We start from the raw sequence: 22,073 nt of genomic DNA, 5'->3' as shown, positions 1-22,073 counted from the left end.
AAAGCAATATACAGATTCAACACAATATCAAAATTCCAATATTTTCCACAGAAATAAAAACATTCTGAAACTTGCATAAAACCACAAAAGACCTTAAATATCCAAAGCAATCTTGGGAAAGGAAAACAAAGTTGGAGGCATCACACTACCTGACTTCAGAATGTACTATACAAAGCTATACAATCGAAACAGCAGGGCACTGACATGAAAACAGACACATAGACCGATGGAACAAAATAGAGAGCCCAGAAAGAAATCTACACATTTACAGTCAACTGATTTTTGACAAGGGCGACAAAAATACACACTGGGCAAAAGACAGCCTCTTCAATAAATGGTGTTGGGAAAATTGGGAACCCACATACAAAATAGTAAGATTACACCCTTATCTTACACCTTACATAAAATTCAACTCGAAATAGGTTAAAGACACAAACAGAAGACCTGAAATTGTAAAAATCCTAGAAGAAAATATAAGGGAAAACCTCCTTGACACGGGCCTTTGTAATGATTTCTTGGACAGGACACCAAAAGCTCAGGAAACAAAAGTGAAAGTAAACAAATGAGAATACATCAAACAAAATATCTGCACAGAGAAGAAAACATGGGCAAAACGAAAAGGCAACTATTGGTTGGCAGAAAATATTTGTAAATGATGTATCTGATAAGGAGTTAATATCCAAAACATATAAGGTATGTCCAAAACATATTGGACTGCTCAATAGCAAGAAAACCAAATCTGATTAAAAAATAGGTAAATAACCTGAACAGATATTTTCCCAAGGATACATAAAAATGGCCAATAGAAAAAATGCTCAACATTTCTAATCATCACGGAAATGCAAATTAAACCCACAATGAGACATCATCTCACACCTGTTAGAATCACCAATTTAAAAATATAAAAAAATAACAAGTGTTGGCAATGGAGAGAAAAGGGAACCCTTTTACATTGTGGGTGGGAATGTAAATTAGTACAGCCTTTACGGAAAACAGCAGTATGGCTGTTCCTCAGAAAATTACAAATAGAAATACCACATGATCCAGCAGTACCTTTTCTGGGTATATAATGTGAAAGTAAAATATCTTATGCCCCCAAAATCACAAAAGGAAAATTCAAGCTGGAAAGTGCTCAGGGCAAATTTGCCTCCCATTCTATTCAAAGTCATCCCTCCGCTCACTGAGATAGATGCATACTCTGATTGCCTCCTTTGGAAAGGTTTATCATAAACTCAAAAGAATGCAACCATTTGTCTCTCCCCTACCTGCGACCTGGCAGCCCCCTCCCTGCTTCATCCCCGCCTTTCTGGAAGGAACCAATGTACTTCTTACATATATTGATTGATGTCTCATGTCTCCCTAAAACGTATAAAACTAAGCTGTGCCCCGACCACCTTGGGCACATGTAGTCAGAACTTCCTAAGGCTGTGTCATAGGGGTGTGTCCTCAACCTTGGCAAAATTAACTTTCTAAATTAACTGAGGCCTGTCTCAAATTTTCAGGGTTCATATCCCCAAAGTAAATGAAATCAGGATCTCGAAGCAATAACTGCATGCCCATGTTCACTGAAACATTATTCACAATAACTAAGACATAGAATCAACCTAAGTGTGTGTCCACCAACGAATGGATAAAGCACATATGGTTTATATACACAATAGGATATTATTCATCCTTAATAAAGAAGATCCTGCTGTTTGCAACATGGATGAACCTGGATGTCATTATGCTAAGTGAAACAAGCCAGATACAGAAAGAAAAATACTGCATGATTTCATATGTGGATTATAAAAAAGTCAAATACATAGAAGCAGAGTAGAACAGTGGTTACCAGGGGTGGAGACGTGTGGAAATGGTTGAAATGTTGGTCAAAGGATACAAAGTTGCAATTCTGTAGGATGAATAAGTCTAGAGGCGTAATGCATAGCATAACTATAGTTAATACTGCATTGTGCATTGGAAACTTGTGAAGAGTACATTTCATGTGCTCTCACCACTTACACAAAATAGTAACTGTGAAGATATGTATTATGTTAATTAGCTTGACTGTAGAAATCATTTCACTGTGTACATGTATCAAAACATCATGTTGTACACCTTGAAGATACAGTTTTTATTTTTAGAACACTGTTTGGGATTAAAAGACCAGCTAATTCTGCCTTAATCTCTCATTCTCATCCACAATGTCCACCCATAAGAAAGACACCCGATACTCCGTGTAAACACACACTCCCCATCTCCAATACACATTTACCTTCTAGAGACAGCCCTTTTCCCCATCCTCTCCCCTTAAAACACTCTGAAGCACAGGGTCTTTAGCCTAGTAAGGCACTTTCTGAAAAACCTGGTTTAATCCAGCATAGAGGCCCAGTACGGGGCCTGCTTCAGTTGCTTTAGCCTAGAGATTTCAACTCCCAGGTCCCAGGGAGGGATGCTCCAAGGAAGAAATAGAGGCCCATTCCAGGGCTGTTTCTCGCAGACTAGCCGCAGAAAATGCAGCCCAGCACCACTTCCTTTCAGTAGCAACCCGTTTCCAACACGTTTGCTAAGCGGGAACGGAAGCGAGCGGAAAGGAACGGCTTTGGTAAATCCCACTTGAAGGATTTCGTAATCCTCCCAGGGATTCCCACCACCCGCACTCCACGCGCAGACGGCGGGCCTTCCTCCGACGCTGGGAGAAGGACCCTGGGAGAGGCAAGGGAAGGGCTCCGGAACCAGCGCAGTAGCGGGACGCTAGCCCGCCCACGCGGCGGCCACTGAAGGTCCTCCAGGGAACGCCTGAGGCAGTGGGAGCGTCCGCCCTTTCCCAGGTTTCCTTGGAAAGAAGTATTCGCTTTCGTTTCCGCAAACAAAGGATGCTCTGCGCTTTCAGGACCGGTGGCTCCCGTGGAGTCCGCAGCTGAACCCAGTCCGCTTCGCACGCGTCTGAGGGAGAAGCGGCCCCGGGACTCAGGGCGCGCGGCCGAGGAACTTGTGATGTGACGACCAGAGCCAACACGGCGGATGTTCCTGTGTAGGCCGTGTAACCAGTGACCGGAAGTAGGGGCTGTGTGCTCCAGTGGCGCAATCGGTTAGCGCGCGGTACTTATAAGGCAGTATGTGTGCGAGTGATGCCGAGGTTGTGAGTTCGAGCCTCACCTGGAGCATTGTTTTCCAACCCAAGATAGCATCACTTGAAGTGCCTTCCCCCCTGTAATCCTACTCCACCGTCTTTAACGTGTTTGGAATTGTGTACACAGTTTATTGTTATTGGTTTCCTTAGCCCTTTTAGAACCAAGCAATGCCAATTACCAAAAAATCCATTGCGGTGCAGTGAGTTATCTACCTTCTATCTCCACTTTGTCCTGCATGTCGATCTGAGGTAAAGAACATCATCTCTTTACATCCTTCTTTCCACTTTGCTGTTAGGATCATCCATCATCGTTCCTCGGGAAGCCCCTGGCACATACTTACTGGTAAGAAACTCCCATCAGGTGATAAGCATTGAACTCCATTTAAGGAAACTTAAAAGTGGGAAATAGTAAAAGTTTCCTGTCGATTAAAACTCTGATTGAGGGGAGGGGGAGGACTGATTTCTGACGGCAGTTTCCCCTCCAGTATTTTCCCCCACTTGATTTTACCCTGATAAAATCAACAGTCATGGACGATCTAGCAGCTTTTATCAAGTGAGAAACAGCACCTGGTGTCCCCAGGCATTCAACTACCTGGACTTGAAAAAGGATGAGTGATAATAGACCCAGAAGCCTGAAATCTTTAGAACAGCATTACAAGAATAAGCATGTTGTTGTGGGTGAGTTGGGTAGGACGTAGATAGGGATTTTGACTTTAAAATATGCTTCCCCTCCCTATGACACCTGGGGTTTGCCTGGATATAGCTTTTATCATATGCTTCCCAACTCTTCACCAAGAGAGGGAATTGAACTGAGTAATTTGGAGTTGTTTTCCTAGCTATAAAGATTGCCATAAACCTGAAAGCACATGTGTCCCACTTGGGACATGTCACAGAGGTGAGTGGAATTAAGCTGAGCACAGATAACTCTCTCTTGAGGTCTGTATTCCTAAATGGGTCTTGCATGTATCTGGACATTGTCCAATCACAGAGTATCTCCTGAGAAAGGTTAGGGAGATCCCATTCAGGAACGCACCAGATGATAATAAAGTGAACACTTTCTCACTTTGTAGCGCTTGGTAAGCCACTGGAGTACCTTAAAAGCTATCAAAGCATAATCTTCAAATATATATATAGTAACTAATCATCAAATATTTATTTAAGTCACTAATGAGGAAAGGAGGAGTATGGTAAACTGATTGCAATAACAATAGAAAAGGCTGGTAAATGTATGGTCAGTGGGGGAAAAATAATGCAAGAGATTGCAAGTTTGAGTAAAAAACTAGCTAATGTCCTATGGGGCAGTGAAAACTATGGCCTTTGGGATTTTTTTTTCTAAAAGACAGAAACTAGTTGCATCTTTACTGGGTAAAAATCATTCAAAACTTAATCTTCTACATAATGACATTTAACCTTGTAATCTATTTTCTAATCAATAGTAAATAGTGACCTCCAAAAGTTGCATAACTCAGAGGATTACTTGCCCCTTCAGTGGGCTTGTTAGACAATGCTCTAGTATTATTTTGAAAGAGTACTAATATCTTTTTTTGCCTTATTTTTTTTCTGAATAGATTTAGCACCTTAATTCAATTATTTTATCTCTGTTCCTGATCAATTGAGGGTATTATTGAGTATCTGCAGAGAGTGTTTAAAAAATGTTGACTTTTGCCATAAAGAATTTTTGTGAACTGGCTTAAGCCAATTTTGTGATAGACAACTTTTGTTGCTTTTGGTAGATGTCCGTCAGCAGCTTACTTTATAGTATAAAGTAAAGGATAGTTAGCTACAAGATACCAACAAGTTATAGTGATAGCAGATCTTCAACAAAATTTTGTACATATATAGTCACTTATTAGAAAGCAAGCAAAAAACAGTCACAAAACCTGTTCTCTAAGCTCAAAGAAGTTCCTATGGTTTTGTCATTTGTTTTTGTTGTTGTCATTGTTGTTTTACTAACTCCAAAACTACCTTTCATAAAAGCTTTGCTTGAGGCAAATGCAACAATATTTCAGAATCGAGATTCAGCCAAACATCTCTAAGAAGAAAACCTCTGGACACAGCAGGACACAGGAATACTGACAGCTCCAGCCTAGGGCACCATCCCTCAAGTTAAAGGCTACAGAGCTCATTTAATTTTTATTCCCTTTGAACAGTATCTCTTAAATATTTAATTCATTTTGGGAACCACTAATTTACCCAGGGAGACTATATTTCTAATATTTGTTCCCTTCGTCCCATGGGATCTTTGTTTCTAATATATTAATTAACTAATTAACAAGGACAAATTTCATCAAAGAAACCCAGTATCCAATATTCCATTATGCTAATTATGACAGCCTCTGGTGTTTATCAAAAATAAAGAAAACTGAAGTACTTTTAGTGGGCACTTCAGCAGTGTGGTTTTGTTTATTATGTTAAATGACAATCCCCCAGACTGTGATACCAGGGCAAGGGACTGACCCTAGAATCATTTAAAATCATTTTAATATACACATTTGTATTATACAGTATAGTTGATTAAATCATTGCTCCTTCTCTATATCCACAACCTTTTTGTGGGTGGAGTGTTTGTCTTCACTTGTGGTAGATTGGATTCCTGAAAATGACTGAAACAGTATCCGTCAGTCCCTTCTGCAATGTGACCTTGGCACCTCCCCAGCTAGAAGTAGAGTCTATTTCCCTTCACCTTGAGTTTGGTTTGGGTTTGTAACTAATTTGAGCAATGGAATGCAGCAAAAATAACATTTTGTGATTTCTCAGCCCAGGCATTAAGAAAACATTTTTACCTTTAAGGAGAAGCCAGCTCCCATGTAAGAAGTTCAAATGCCTAGAGACTGTGATGGTGTGCAGAGGCTCAAGCTAACCACATGGAAAGACATGGAGAGATATTCCTTGCCAACCCTCAACTATTCCAACTATTCTAAGACGTCAAACCTGTGAGTGAAAAAGCCATCTCATACCTTACAACTCTAGCAGACGCCACATAGTGCAGAGATAAGCTATCTCTGTCATTCTCTGTCAAAATTGTAAAATCATAAGCAAATAAATAATAATGGTTGCTTCAAGTTACTACATTTGAGCGTAGTGTTTTAAGCCACTGCATTTGAGATGGTTTGTTATACAGCAATAGATAACTGAAAAACAAAGTCCCTTGACTTAGACTTGGCCACTCAACTACCTTGGCCAATGGAATGGGGTAGAAGTGGTGGTGTGCTTATTCCCAGCCTAGGCCTTAAAAGGCTTTGCCTATTTCCACTTGCCTTCTTGTACCTCTGCTATTGTCACAAGAAAAACAAACCCCAGATCACACACTGGTCTAAAGAGGAGGATGAGAGACAAAGAGAAAAATTTTCTGGCTGCCTCTGCTGCCTACAGATTGAAGAAGATCCATCCAGCTGAGCCCAGCCTAGACCAGCTGACTTCTCCAGTAAGCCTGTATGAAATAAATGCTTATTGTTATGTGACCTTGAGCTTTGAAGATAGTTCGTTATGCAGTAATTGTTGATTCTTTCACCCTGTTTTTGTTAAACTATTACATCTTAATAGGAGTTCACAATTCAATTATTCAGGCATGATCACAAAGTCATTAGGAATAGAACAGAGAATATGAAAAGCATCTGTTTTAGTTCATTTTGTGCTGCTATAGCAAAATACCTAAGACTGGGAAGTTTATAATGAACAGAAATTTATTGGCTCATGGTCTTGGAAGCAGGGAAGTTCAAAATCAAGGGACTAGCATCTGGCAAGAGACTTCTTGTTGCCTCACCTTATGGCAGAAGGTCAAAGAGTGGGTGGGGGTGGGGGGCAGGGGAGAGAACAAGAAGTGGCAGAACTCTTCATTTTATAAGAAACTCAGTCCCAAGATAATGGCATTAATCCACTCATGAGGGTGGAACCCTCATAATTTAAACACTTTTTGAAGATCCCACTTTCCAATACTGCCCCACTGGGGATCAAGTTTCCAACACACCAATATCACTTTATCCATATTTTCTCATCAATATTTACCCTACCCTTTCTGAGGAATAAAAGGGAAGCAAGCAAATTTCATGTCCTTTGCAAAATTGTGGTCTGTAACCTCAAAGCCTATGGGTAACCTTAGACCTAATAATTTCCTCATCCACCCAGGACTGTTTTTGCATAATTTCCCCTATCTCCTTAATAGCCAAACTCCATGATAATGCTTCATTCTTAGCAGATAATCTTACATTTTACTTCACAAAGAATCTAGACTCTCCTCTGATTTACATCATTTCCCTCTTCTTTACATACATTTATAATTCATCAGCATCAGTTACCAGCTTTATTGCTTGCCTAATTTTTTTAGGGATGTCTCTCTGTTCTTTAAAGACTAAACTCTTCATCTGCACCTCCAAATGCCAACTCCCCATGATGACTTAACCTTAAAATAAAATATGTATAAACACACAGTCTGTCATCTTTAAATGGACATATACACTCACACTCTGCATGATCCAAAGATCTATATGACTACTCTCAAGAGACTGCTCTTTTTTACTCCTTCCCCTCAACATGTACTTCCAGAAAGAGAAACCTGGATGAATACCTTTCCTTTCCTTCCAGTCTTCAACCCACCGCAATCTAGCATCCACCTACCATTTTACCAAACTGCTTTGTTAAGGCTACTGAGATGACATCCTCACCAAGACAGTTTTAGACTTTTTTTCTAACTTGTACTCAACAATATTTGATGGTTGACTAATCTTTTGTAGGTGAAGTTTTACTCCTTGGTATCTCCAACTCTCCAGTTCTTTCAGCTCTCCCCTTTCCTTTGTAAATATGAGTTTTCCCCCAAGATTCAGTCATTGGTCTGCTTTTTAATATTAAGCTAAATTAAATCTATACTGATAAATTTCAGAGATATGTAACTTGCTAAAATTTTGTGTATTTCTTTTATGTATGTAAACCACTGCACAAGATTAAGAATCGTGAGTCTATATTACATAATCTTCATTGTTTAAGTTACATTTTATACCAATATTCAGGAGAGCCATCTTCTTGTGCTCCAAATTCTTATTTCTGACTTACTTCTTGGTATCTCCACTTCCACATTCCACATTGTATTACTAAGGGTTCTCCAGAGAAACATAACCAACTGGAGATTTTATATATATGTATAAAGAGAGAGGTAGATAAATAGATAAATTGGCATTTATTTCAAGATAGTGGCTCACATGACTGTGGTATCTGGCAAGTACAAAATCTGCAGGGTAGGCCAGCAGACTGAAGACTCAGGAAAGCATTCATGTTGCAGCTTGAGTATGAAGGCATCCTGGAAGCAGAATTCCCTCTTCCTTGGGAAACTCCAGTCTCTTTATCGTAAGGCCTTCAACTGATTAGATGAAGCCTGCCCGTGTTATATAAGGTAATCTGCTTTACTTAAAGTATACTAATTCAAATGTTAGTTTCATCTAAAACATGTCTTCACAGCAACATCTAGACTAGCATTTGACCAAATGTCTGGGTACCATATCCCAGCCAAGTTGAAGTATAAGATGAACCATCACATACAGGTATTTCAAAATTAATATGTCTAAACTTTATCTATAATATTCTCCCTGAAACCTGCTCTTCTCCACTATTCACTTCCTCAGTAAATTACCACAGTCCTACCACTGAAGATGGAAACTTAGACCTTCCACAGGTCTAAGTTCCTTTACATTTAATTGTTCACTAAATTCTGTCTTTCCTAATTTCTTCACTGAAGTTTTTGGGCTTTTTTGTTTTTTGTTTTTTGTTTTTCCAGAGGCAAGGTCTCACTCCGCCACCCAGGCTGGAGTTCTGGGGCACAATCATAGTTCACTATAACCTCCACCGCCTGGGCTCCCATGGTCTTCCTGCCTCAAACTCCCTAATGGCTAGGACTACAGAGCTGTGCCACAGAGAGATGGAGTATTGCTATGTTACCTAGGCTGGTCTTGAACTCATGGCCTCCAGTGATCCTCCTGCCTCAGCCTCTCAAAGTACTGGAATTACAGGCATGAGACACCATGCCCAGTCTGAGGTTATCTTCTGCCATTCTTTTCTCCCTCAGTTTGTCACCACCATACATTCCTTCTTTCTGTTTTTCTAACCGCCACCCCCCCCCCCCTCATTCCTGCCTCAGGCCCTTTACTGTTGGTATTCCCTGTGCTTTCAAGCCTTATCCTATTACAAAGGTGATGCTAACATGTCAGAATTTTTTAATCATTTGATTCATAGCTCAACTGTCACCTCTTTAGACAGGCCTTTACTGACTACTCCTTATTTTGTTAACAGCTTCATTGAGGTATAATTTACATATCATAAAATTCACTAATTTTAACTGTACAATTTAATAACTTTTAGTAAACTTACAGAGTTGTGCAATTATCATTATGAATCAGTTTAGAACACTTACATCTCCCCAAAAGAGAGATTTCCAATCTCTCCCTCATGCCCATTTACAGTCAATTTTACCTCCAACCCCAGGCAATCTCTAATCTACTTTCTGTCTCTACAAATTTGCATTTTCTGGAAATTTTGTGTAAATGAAATAAGTAATACGTGGTCTTTTGCATCTGGACTCTTTCACTTAACATAATGTTTTTGAAGTTCGTCAGTGTTGTAGCAGGTATCAGTAATTTGTTACACTTTATTGCTAAGCAGTATTTCATTGTATGGATACACTCCTTTTACCTATCCATTCACCCGTAGATGGACATTTGGATTGCATCCATCCATATTTTGGCTACTATGAATAATACTGCTATGAACATTTGCATACAAATTTTTGTGTGACGTGTTTTCATTTCTCTTGGATACCTGGGAATAGAATTGCAGAACCATATGATAAATTTATGATTATCTTTTTTTTTTTTTTTTTTTTTTGAGACGGAGTCTCGCTCTGCCACCCAGGCTGGAGTGCAGTGGCCGGATCTCAGCTCACTGCAAGCTCCGCCTCCCGGGTTCACGCCATTCTCCTGCCTCAGCCTCCCGAGTAGTTGGGACTACAGGCGCCTGCCACCGCGCCCGGCTAGTTTTTTGTATTTTTTAGTAGAGACGGGGTTTCACCGTGTTAGCCAGGATGGTCTCGATCTCCTGACCTCGTGATCCGCCCGTCTCGGCCTCCCAAAGTGCTGGGATTACAGGCTTGAGCCACCGCGCCCGGCCAAATTTATGATTATCTTAAAGGAACTGCTTTCCAAATAGGCTGTTCCGTTTTACATTTCCACAAGCACTAGATGAGGGTTCCAGCTTTTCCACATTCTCACCAACTTTGTTATTGTCTGTCCTGTGTTTTTTAAAAAATAGCTATGCAGGTGGGTACGAAGTAGTACTCATTGTGGTTGTCAACTGCATTGCCCTAATGACTAATGATGTTGAGATTTTTTTTTCATGTGCTTAATACTCATTCATATGTCTTCTTTGGTGAGCCTATCTATTAGAATATTTTGCTCAGTTTTAAATTAAGTTTTTTTCTTATTGAGTTATGAGTTCTCTATATATTCAGGATGCAAGTTCTTTATCAGATATATGATTTTTAAATGTTTTCCCTTAGTCTGTGGCATGTCTTTTCATTTTCATAATGGTGCTTTTAAAAGTGCAAATGATTTTAATTTTGATGAAGTCCAATTTATCAATTTTTGTTTTTTTGTGAATTGTGATTTTAGTATATATCTTAGACCTTTTTGCCTAATTTAAAATCATGATGATTTTCTCCTATTCTTTCTTCTAAATGTTTCAGAGTTTTAACTCTTATAGTTAGGTCTTCTATCCATTTTGAGTTAATGTTTTATGTGGTGTGAGTTAAGGGTCTAAATTTATCTTTGTTATTGTTGTTGTTGCATGTGAATATCCAATTATCCCAGCAGTATTTGTTAAAACAAAACAAAACAAAACAACTGGTTTTTTTTTTTCCCAACTGCCTTGGCAACTTGGTTGAAAATGAATGGAACACAAAGGTAAGAGTTTACTTCTAGGCCGGGCGCGGTGGCTCAAGCCTGTAATCCCAGCACTTTGGGAGGCCGAGACGGGCGGATCACGAGGTCAGGAGATCGAGACCATCCTGGCTAACACGGTGAAACCCCGTCTCTACTAAAAAATACAAAAAACTAGCCGGGCGAAGTGGCAGGCGCCTGTAGTCCCAGCTACTTGGGAGGCTGAGGCAAGAGAATGTCGTGAACCCGGGAGGCGGAGCTTGCAGTGAGCTGAGATCCGGCCACTGCACTCCAGCCTGGGCGACAGAGCATGACTCCGTCTCAAAAAAAAAAAAAAAAAAAAAAAAAAAAGAGTTTACTTCTAGACTGTCAATTCTGTTCCGTTTATCTACCTTTATGACAGGGCTATACTGTCTTGATTCCCTCAGCATATGATCTTCCATTTTAAAACCTGGAAGTTTAAGTTCTTAGCTTTTGTTCTTCTTTTTTCAAGTTGCTTCTACTCTTCTAGATCCTCCACAATTTTAAATAAATTTTAAGATATACTTGCCAGTTTTTGCAGGATTTCTATAAGAATTGCATTGAATCTATAGGGTAATTTAAGGAGAATTGCCACCTTAACAATATGGGTCATACTGAGTCTTTTAATCTGTGTTCATGTTCCATGAACATGGACTACCTCTTCATTTATTTAGATCTTTTATAATTTCTCTCAGCAATGTTTTATAGTTTTCAGCAAAGGGCTTTATACATATTTTGTTATATTTGTTCTTAAGAATTATATTCTTTTGAATGCTATTGTGAATAGAATTTTTTTCTTAATTTCATTTTCAGGTTGTTCATTGATAGAATGTAGAAATACAGTTAATTTTTAGATATTGATCTTGTATCCTTCAACTTTGCTAAAACTCTTATTTGTTCAATGTATGTGTGTGTGTGCATGTGTGAGTGTGTGTGTGTATGTGTGTATTTTCTGAAATTTTTGGCATATAGGATCATGTCATCTGTGAATATAGATGATTTTATTTCTTTCTCTCAAGTATGTATGCTTTCATTTCTTTTTCTCTCCTGATTGTACAAGCTAGAATATACAGTACAATAGGAAACAAAAGTGGCAAGAGCAGACATACTTGATTTGTTCTCAATCTTAGGGAGAAAGCATTCAGTTTCTTATTATTTAGTATGACATTAACTTCAGGTTTTTCATAGAAGCCCTTTATTAGGCTATAGAATTTCCTTATATTCCAAGTTTAATGAGATTTTTTACAGGGAATAGGGATTGGATTTTGTCAAATGCTTTGTATCTATTAAGATGATCAGTGATTTTTTTTAGCCTTCTATTAATATGGTGCTTTATATTAATTGATTTTCAGATATTAAACCAACCTTACATTCCTGGAATAAATTTCACTTAATCATGGTGTATAATACTTTTTATATATTTCTGGATTTTGTTAATGTTCAGTTGATGGTTACTGCACTTATCTTCATGAAGAATATTAGCCTGTAGTTTTTTTTTTTTTTTTTTTTGAAGTAGGTCTCTGTGGCTTTTCCATATATATATATGGAAAATATATATATATATATATATATATATTTTTTTTTTTTTTTTTTTTTTTTTGAGATGGAGTCTCACTCTGTCACCCAGGCTGGAGTGCAGTGGTGCTATCTCAGCTCACTGCAACCTCCGCCTCCTGGGCTCAAGCAATTCTTCTGCCTCAGCCTCCCGAGTAGCTGGGATTACAAGTGCCTGCCACCTCACCCAGCTCATTTTCTTGTGTTTTAGTAGAGATGGGCTTTCACTGTGTTGATCAGGCAGGTTTCTAACTCCTGACCTCAGGTGATCTGCCTGACTTGGCCTCCCGAAGTGCTGGGATTACAGGCATGAGCCAACGCGCCTGGCCAGCTTTTCCTTATTTAATATAAATATTTTGTATTCTAAATGTATAACTATATGAATATTTGTGGATTTCCTATTGACACTCTTTCTCCTCACTTTTACTCCAGCTTCTCTATTTCCTTGTGTATTTTGAATTTTTGAATGTGAGCATCTACCATTGCACTATATCTGTGGGAATTCTCTAATACCTGGGTTCAAGTTTCATGCTTCAAAAAGGATTTTTTTTTGCTTAAGGTATTGTAGACCATACAAAAAATAAAAACAAAACTTAAAATTTAAAAAATCATGAAATCCTGTTAAGGCCAGTGTATTAGTTTACTAGGGTTGCCATAACAAAGTACCACAGTCTGGGTGACTTAAACAATAGAAATTATTTTCTCACAATTCTGGAGAATTCTCCACAGGCATTGAGATGTGACTACATGCTTTCCTCTTATTAATACCCTCCTATTCTCACACTTCAGATTGCTGCTGTGTTTTCCATCTCATTCTATTAGATGCACCTTCTCTCTGTTTTCAAAAAAATTACTGAAATATTTTACCTACCCTACTGCTACTCCATTATCCTTACCTTTTACTGTTGATTGCTTTTTAGTTCCATTACTACCATTTTAATGTGGATTATGAGGGGAAAAAAGGAATAAATGTTTTTAGTCTTCCTCAACTGACAGGCCTTTAATTTTATAGACTAAAAGTAATACTGTAGAAAGTTTAGTAATAAACTTAAAGAATATGATTTTTAAAATATTTTGTAGATAATTAGGGCACGTATATTATTATATTGAAATTTTTCTAAGGTTGCAGTTTGAGTTTAACACAAAGAATAGTGCAGAATTACACTGATCTTCATATACAGAAACAAAAGTGGGACCTTTTGTTTCTTTTCTTTCCTGTCAGCATTATCTTGATTCATAAAGATGAAAGAGTCTGCATTTATGTCTTTTCTTATGGTCATTTTCTGTCACAAGTTCATGATATACTTCAGGCCGAGGGTCACACCTATCTTTGCCCTAATTTATAAAGATTGATCATAGTGTCATTAGAAGCAATGTCATATCATTGTGGAACAACTATCCTTTCCTCAAGGAAATTATTGTCCCAAGAGATTGAAAATTAAGCTAATAAAATGCAGGGCCATTTATTATTGCTATAGTGCTCTGACTAAAGAAAGTTGGCTGGGAATGTTTTATGAGCACTGAGATACTGGCCTAAAGTCAGTAATTGCCATATGATACTGACATTCCTTCAATGTCCAGAGAGCACAGTGCCCAGAAACCCCAGATCTACCCGAACTGTGTCAAAAGAAGTAGTACCCTGTAGATGTAGTAGAATACTGTAACATCACAATGCCTGCTCAGCCCTGAGGATTCAAGTCCATGTCAATACTTCACTTGCTCATGTCTCAACTCACACAACATTCCCCAACTCACCTCACACCTTCCTGTCTACCCATAGTTTCATCATGGCTTTTGATTTAAGTATTTATTGCAGTTAAACTTCCTTTCCTTCTCCGTGTCTAACCTGAGTCAGTATTAATGACTAAATAATTAATTCAGTATCATGATAGATCAGTCACTCTGCCAGACAATTTAGATTTTTTTTTAGACAGAGCTCAGATAATGAAAAGCTTTTGAGGAAAGATTTTTGTATTCCAGGAACACAGATTGAGAACAGTCTTACCCTTGTATTTTCTCTCAAAGTGGTATTCATTCTGAAGTGACTGATCAAATGGGAGTTATCCATCACATAATTCTCCATATAAACAGCTAGTTGTCTGATTAAATTATCTTGAGGAAAGGAATGTGTCCCAATAAAAGTAATATTCCTTAGTCAACTTTGCCTTTAGAGATGGCTAAGTAATATAATTTTACCAATCAATTCAAATATTTTACAGGGATGTCTGTAAAAGTTTTGTTTTCCTAAATTATGTATGTATGTAGTCTCTATAATATATTTTTCTTTGTTGCTTTACCCTTTCTCTCTGTACTTAGAATGCTGGTTAAATAACTGAGCAATAATTGTGCCAGCCAGAAGATAAAAGCCTATGACAGGAATGACAGAATGAAAGGCCAGAAAGAATCTGTCTTTACAACTTCCTGGAACCTCTGCACAAGCCTTAGATTGCCTAGTACCAGGATTCTTCTTAAAACAAAAAGTAAATCTATTTTTAAAGCCTTGATTAAGTTAATACTCTGACATATGCAGGCAAAAGCAACCCCTAAAGTATACACCCTTAGTTCCTGGGGGAATCATTGCAGAAAGTAATTTCCCCCAATTTCCTAGGTGAGCACTCCAGCATTTAGCAATGCAGACATCTCTGCTGATCAGCACAAAGGGGCTGAGACTGGCATAACCAAATATTAGAAATGTTTGAATAATTAATATAGCAGAATCATTTGTCAAGATGGAACCTATGTAGAAGGAGAAAATAAAATCTGCCCAATAAAAGAAAAGGAAACAGGTCATGAGAGTGAAAGTACTTTGAGTAGCTCTGATCTCTGGACTGGAATTATTTGCAAACCTGGAGCTCTGAAGGTAGGAGACACGCTTGTGATATTTATACAGACAATAAGCCATGTACCCACTGCTCCAGCCCATGAGATTCTGAAAGATGATATCCCGAAGAGCCATGAGAGTGAGAAAAACCCACCTATTTGCTTAGAGGGTAGCATATAGCAATAACTAATATGTGGTCTAATTTCAGACCTGTTCATGCTATTAACTGTTCTAATATAGTAGAGCAAGTTGGAGCTTATCAGAAAATTAAAGATCCAAAAGAGGAAGAGATAAGGAAGAACTTGCCGTGCAGTCCATAGTTTGAGCTTTCTCCACAAGGTGGTCCTGGGACTGATGGTGATGGCCTGGACCACGATGAGGAGACAGGTGGTGCAGATGGAAAGGCCCCGAGCGACCCTCCCTAAATAAATTGAAGTTTTACAACCAACATTACCTAGGAAGTTTCTGAAACTAAAAACTGCAGTTATATTTCTGCTACTTGTAGTATAAATAATGATTACATTTGAGAAAGCCAAATGAAGAAGGATAAGTTCTATGGGTATTTTTCTCAGAACCCATGACAAAAGTAATATACATGTCCTACAAATATAAGGAAGTTTCCCACAAATCCAGGTCCAGTAAGGAAAAGGAAGACTATTGCCTGGATGAGGTTACTCTAAATCATCTTCTGACATCATGGACAGAGCTAGAAAAAAAACCTTTTGAGAAACACAAAGAAATAAAAATGACATGTTTCAGGTCTGTGGTTTTTCTCTGTGTTAATTTCAGAGAAAAGAACAGTTTCAATTATGAAATATGTAAGTGTACATGATTCTGTCCTAGCAAACCCCTCATCTCATTTTTTGATCTCTTTCTTCTTTTCTTCTTGCTGCCATTGATACGGAGATAACTACAATTTAAACATACACTCCATACTCATACACATTCACCTGCCTTTCCAAGAGATCCTTCTATGTATTTCTCATGTCTAAAATTTACATGACAGTTTTTCCCGGGACAAAAGCTAAGCAAAGGGCAACATCACTTTGTCAATTTCTAAGCCATGATCCTGGGTATTGTCTTCCATGTCTCCTCCCTTTCATTATGTACATTTGATAAATTACCTTGCTCTAGTGGACTGCATTTGTGCCCCACCTCGATCCTTTTTTCCAGCCTGTAGACAGTCATCCCTCAAATGAGGAGCAAACCAACAAAGAATCACAGCTACTCCAAAGAATTGTACTTGGCCAAATGAGAGGAGTTTCACAGGAAAGGCCATGTGGCTTACTCCTCTCCCCACACCCCGTGCATAGACTTAGGTCAATAACTAACACAGAAGTAGGGGAGTCGAAAAGTCCAGCCCCTTGCCTGAAGGTGGGACTAACTCCATGGTAAAATTTGTCATCCCAATCTCCCATGTGGATGAGATCAGATGGAAGCTAATTATTTTTTCTCCTGCCTATCCTGTTTTTCTCTCCACTTCTCCTGAGAACACTTGTAGTGAATCCTTATAATTTTATGTTGCCTTGCCATCCATTTAAAATATAAGCCGGACCTTCTCATACTAGCAGGGTTCAGTCACCCTTGACGCAGTTTGCAGCTATATCTATCCCCTCCCTATGCCTAGTTCCTCAGTGTGGTTTTTCCAGATATCTGCTTTATATAACTGCTCCCTGGTGACCACCTCCCAATGGGACAGCTAAATGCAGCCTGTTTCACTGGCCCCACTGACCCTCACACCTCGCATAGACTGTATGGATATGCCCAGTGACCACCTTTCAGTCACTGTGACTTCATCTCCTGGAATTCTTTCCTACCTGCTTTAAATCTGTCAATTAAAACTCTCCAAAAAAAAAAAAAATCTGTTTAGGTAACACTCTGGACCCAATAAAGGCATTGGTCCACAGGTCCCTTTCTCTCTCTCCCTTCCTTTGCTCCCTGACCTTTGTGTGTGGCCTCCAGGTGTACCATGTATCCCTCAGAGGTGTAAGAACCAAAACTTCTTAAACTTTCACATTGTGGTTGTGTCATTAAAGCCATGCCTGCAAGAAACAGGCATGTTTAGCACATGGTCTCCATGCATACCCTTCTCTTCTGAGGGGGCAGTATAGTTCCCCCTGCGAAGGAATATGCTGAAGTGAGTACAAGCAGCTGAGACCTAAAGTTCAAGTGAATATTTTTCTAACCACAAGAGCATTGTTCTTGTGTCAGCTGAGTTAGGTAAGTGGTAGAAAAAAAAAAAAGGAGGGAAGAGAGGAGAATTTCTAATCATGTCCAGAAGAACTGACCTGGGAGTCCATGTTAAGGCTCCATGCCTCCAGCCTCACATTCTGTAGGTCAGATGTTCAGTGGGATTGGCTGCCTTTTCTGCTCCAGTTGTTAGAAGGCTGAAGTCAAGGTGTTGGCTAATTTGAGATTTATCTGGAGGCTCTGAGGGGCAATCTGTTTCTAAGCTTAATTAGGCTGTTGACAGAATTCAGTTCCCTGTGTTGGTAGAACTGAAGTTCACTTTTTTCTTGCTATTAGCCAGGAACATCTCTTATATCCTTTAGGCTGCCTGTATTCCTCATCATGTTGGCCACTTCTTCAAAGAATGAACAATGCATGAAGAATCTCTCTGACTTCTCTTTTTGTCTCATCTCTTTCTTCTAAACAGAGAAAGTTCTGTTTTTAAGAATTTATATGATTACATTGGGCTCATCCAGATAGTTTCTTTATGGTTAAACTAAGGTTATGAGTTTGGGGGCAGAATACCACAGAGGTAAAGTACCCTTCTCATCACATCTGTTATGGACTGAATTGTCTATATGGGGGATTGTCTTTCCACAAAATTCATATGTTGAAATCCCTACCTTCAATGTGATGGTATTTGAGGGCAGGGCCATTGGGAGGTAAGCATTTCTGGCATTAATATTTCAAATGTTGAGATGATTTTGCAAGATATTCCTCAATTTTATCCTTATTTAACATATTGTTCTCTGGATTTTTAGCAGACTCCTTGAAGAGACTTTTTCTTTCAACTCATTCAAATCATCTAAGTGGAGTTACAAGATCAATTTAATAAGGTTCTAGAAGTAAGAGCAAGGTGGAAAGATACAACAGAGTGAGAAGAGAGAAGAGAGGGAAAGGGAGAGAGAGAGGGAGAGGGGAAGGGTTGGCAGAGAGAGAGAATCAAAGTTGTCCAAAGAAGTTAGTAAAAAGGGAGTCAAAAAGAGAGTCTGATGGTTGTTCTGTTCTCCTACTATGAAAGGTAAAATGAAATCTTATGAAAGCCTTAGTTCAGCAATCTAGACATATACATCAAGGCACAAATTCAAAGAATTAGATAGTGAAACAGGAATCTACTGGGAGTAAACAAATTTTGGTCCTAAGGAATGGATGCAGGAGTTTAAATACTAGTTTTAAATGCTAGGGTAAAATAGTTTTAAATCATAATCATAACCCCTCAAATTTTACTAGTTTATTGTAAGATGCTTTTTTCCCTTGACTATATTCATGCATTTGTTATATGTCTACATAATAATTTGGTTTCACAATTATTTTAAACAGCTGCTTTTTCAGTTAAAACCAGTTTGTTTTTCATGATCATGTTGATAGCTTCATAACAGTCAATAGAGTAGTCATATAATTTCCCTTTTAGTCATTGTTCTATTTTAAAAATTTTGATTTTAGGATAATTAATTGGCTAAGGCTTGGCACCCCTTACAGATTAATTTTAGCAACTGATAATTTTAAAAATTAAGATATAGTTGACAAAAATTGTATATATTTATGGTATTACAATACGATGTTTTGGTATATGCATGCCTTGTGAAATGGTTAAAAGTAACTGACAATTTTGTTTTCAAATTTGTTGCTTCTTTTCACAATGTTACTGCTAAAGCTTAAGTAATCTAGATTCTCTGGTATAAATGTACAATCTGGTTCCACAATTACTTTAGTATTTTACATTTACATAACAATAGAGTATAGGTTATATATGTATAAATATCTGAGATCTCTATGTAGGAGAATATTTGAAGATTCTTCCCCAAAATTTCAAATAGTTTTCCAATTACATTGTCTTTTGTTTTAAACCTATTATCTCTAAAATTATTTAAAGTTTTCCAAACTCTTCTTTTAAAAAACCAAACATTTTCATGTACCTCTTTCCTATTTGTATGTTGTCTTTGGAAAAATGTTTAGTCAAGTCCTTTGCCCATTTTTAAATTAGGTTATTTGTTTGTTTTTGCTATTGAGTTGTATGAGTTCCTTATATATTTTAATATTAGCCCCCTGTATGGTTTGCAAATAGTTTCTCCTATTCTGTAGGTTGCCTTTTCATATTATTGATTGTTTCCTTTGATGTGCAGAAACTTTTCAGTTTGATGTAGTCTCACTTGTTTATTTTTGCTTTTATTGCCAATACTTTTGGTGTCATTTCCATAAAATTGCCAAGATCAATGTCAAGGCGCTCTTCCCCTGTTTTTTTCTCATAGTTTTACAGTTTCAAGTCTCATATTTACATCCTTAACCCATTTTGAGTTGATTTTTGTGTATGGTGTAAGAGACAAATTTTGTTCTTTTGCATATGGTTATCCAGTTTTCCTAACAACATATATTTGAAGAGATTATATTTTCCCAGTCAGAAAAATGCAAATCAAAACCATGATGAGATATTACCTCACATTTATTTGCATGGCTATCAAAAAGTGAAATGACAATGAGTGTTGGTGAGGATGTCAAGAGAACCTCTGTACAGTGCTGGTGGGAATGTAAATTGGTACAGCCACTATGGAAACAATATAGAGACAGTATAGAGACTCCTCAAAAAATTAAAAATAAAACTACCATATGATCCAGTAATTCCACCACTGGGCAGATATCCAAACAAAAAGAAATCTTTATATCAAAGAGATATCTGCACTCCCAAATTCATTGCAGCATTATTCACAACAGTCAAGATTGGAAAACAACCTAAGTATCAATTTACATATATATAATGGAATATTATTTAACCTTAAAGAAGAAGGAAATCCTGCCACATGTGACAACATAGATGAACCTACAGAACCTTCTGCTAGGTGAAATAAGCCAGACACAGAAAGATAAATAAATACTGCATGATCTCATTTACATGTGGAATTTAAAGAAGCTGAATTCATAGAAATAGAGAGTAGAATAGTGGTTGCTGAGGGCTGAGGAGAGGGGACAATGGGGAATTTCAGTCAAGGAGTACAAACTTTCAGTTATTAGGTGAATAAGTTCTGGAGATCTAATGTACAGCAGGATGATTGTAGTTCATAATGTGTTATATACTTGAAATTTGCCAAGAAAGTAGACCTTAAATGTTCTCACCACACACACAAAAAGGTAACTGTGTGATTTCATGGATATGTTAATTAACTTGATTGTTGTAATCACTTCAAAATGTATACTTATATCAAAACCTCATGTTGCACATCTTAAATATATACAACTTTTACTTGTCAATTATACCACAATAAAGCTGTAGAAAAATTAAAAAACAAAATTTTATTATGGCAGCATTAAAACACACTGAGAATTAGAGAGAATTGTAAAAAATAAAAATAAAAATCTGCAAACTCATCTCAGTTTCAATAGTACCTTATATTATCTGACCTCACCCGTAGTTCTCCTCCCTGCCTACTTTTTCCAATTCCTTTCTTTGGGAAAATATTCTATAATTAAGAAACTGAAACACAGCAGGACCTTCTCCACATCCTCTAGAGCAGTTACCACCTACAAATCTCATAGTCCTACTAGCAAATATATAGAATCTGGTTATTTTATGATGAAGAGAAAAACCAACTGCGTTGAAGGAAAAGGAAATCTGAACATATTACTCTTTGATGAAACACTTGGCTTCACAGAAATAATGAGTGATCTGTGGAAAGCCAATATTTTCCTCTCAGATGAAGGTATCATTGTTATGGTATCACTTTTAGTAAAAATAATACGTGGGTGGCATTTTCATTGTAATGCAATAAGGCTGCTTGCTTTTATACCTACCAATGGTGATTCCGACTGATTGCAGTGTTCCTTTACGAATTCCCATTCATTTTACATCTTCCTCCCTCATTTTTTTTAACCAAGGACTCACTTCACAGCCAAACTCCCTCATTTTTGTACCCTAGATGACTTATCCTTGCCATTTCTCTCTACTAACATCTTTTATGCTTGTCCAAAGAGCAACTGCCAGAGAGCTTTGTCTTATATTCCTTATGTGTTGTGTATGACATATACTTTAACTCATTCATTCATTTTCACATTTATTCAGTAATTACTTCTAGAAGGTGGGACACTGGGCCCCCATGATGTCATGATGAACAAAACGTTGCTGCCCTTCTCAGTCTCAGACACCAATGAGGGGCTTTAAATCTAAAACAAGTCACCGCCAGTGTTAGGAGGGTTTGCTGAGGCATTGAGGGAGCAGTGGCGACATGTATTTTCTCATACTTCTCATACTAGCAGGGCTCAGTCACCCTTGACACAATTTCCAGTTCTATCTATCCCCTCCCCATGTAAGAAGAAATTGGCCTTTTTAAGTTCTGGAGAGCAGGAAGAGAGAGAATGGAAGCTAAGATTCCCTAGAGCACATTATGTGACCCAGAGAGGAAAATGTCCAACACAGCTGGCCTTTCTGAGC

The 22,073-nt window shown here is 38.0% G+C and overlaps 1 long non-coding RNA gene and 1 other non-coding gene across 2 annotated transcripts; both read left to right on the top strand.

The window, feature by feature from the left end:
- The first annotated feature begins 347 nt into the window (after positions 1-347).
- Positions 348-3,010, top strand: LOC144340546 (uncharacterized). Its single transcript, XR_013416775.1, has 2 exons — positions 348-2,762; positions 2,873-3,010. It is a non-coding gene; the product is annotated as an uncharacterized LOC144340546 (long non-coding RNA).
- Positions 3,011-3,052: 42 nt separating this feature from the next.
- Positions 3,053-3,146, top strand: TRNAI-UAU (transfer RNA isoleucine (anticodon UAU)). The gene is made up of 2 exons: positions 3,053-3,090; positions 3,111-3,146. It is a non-coding gene; the product is annotated as a tRNA-Ile (tRNA).
- The last annotated feature ends 18,927 nt before the right edge of the window (positions 3,147-22,073 follow it).

The sequence above is a fragment of the Macaca mulatta genome, chromosome 4, assembly GCF_049350105.2.
Source record: "Macaca mulatta isolate MMU2019108-1 chromosome 4, T2T-MMU8v2.0, whole genome shotgun sequence".
Taxonomy (NCBI): domain Eukaryota; kingdom Metazoa; phylum Chordata; class Mammalia; order Primates; family Cercopithecidae; genus Macaca; species Macaca mulatta.
This window is presented reverse-complemented; position numbering and strand designations above follow the sequence as displayed.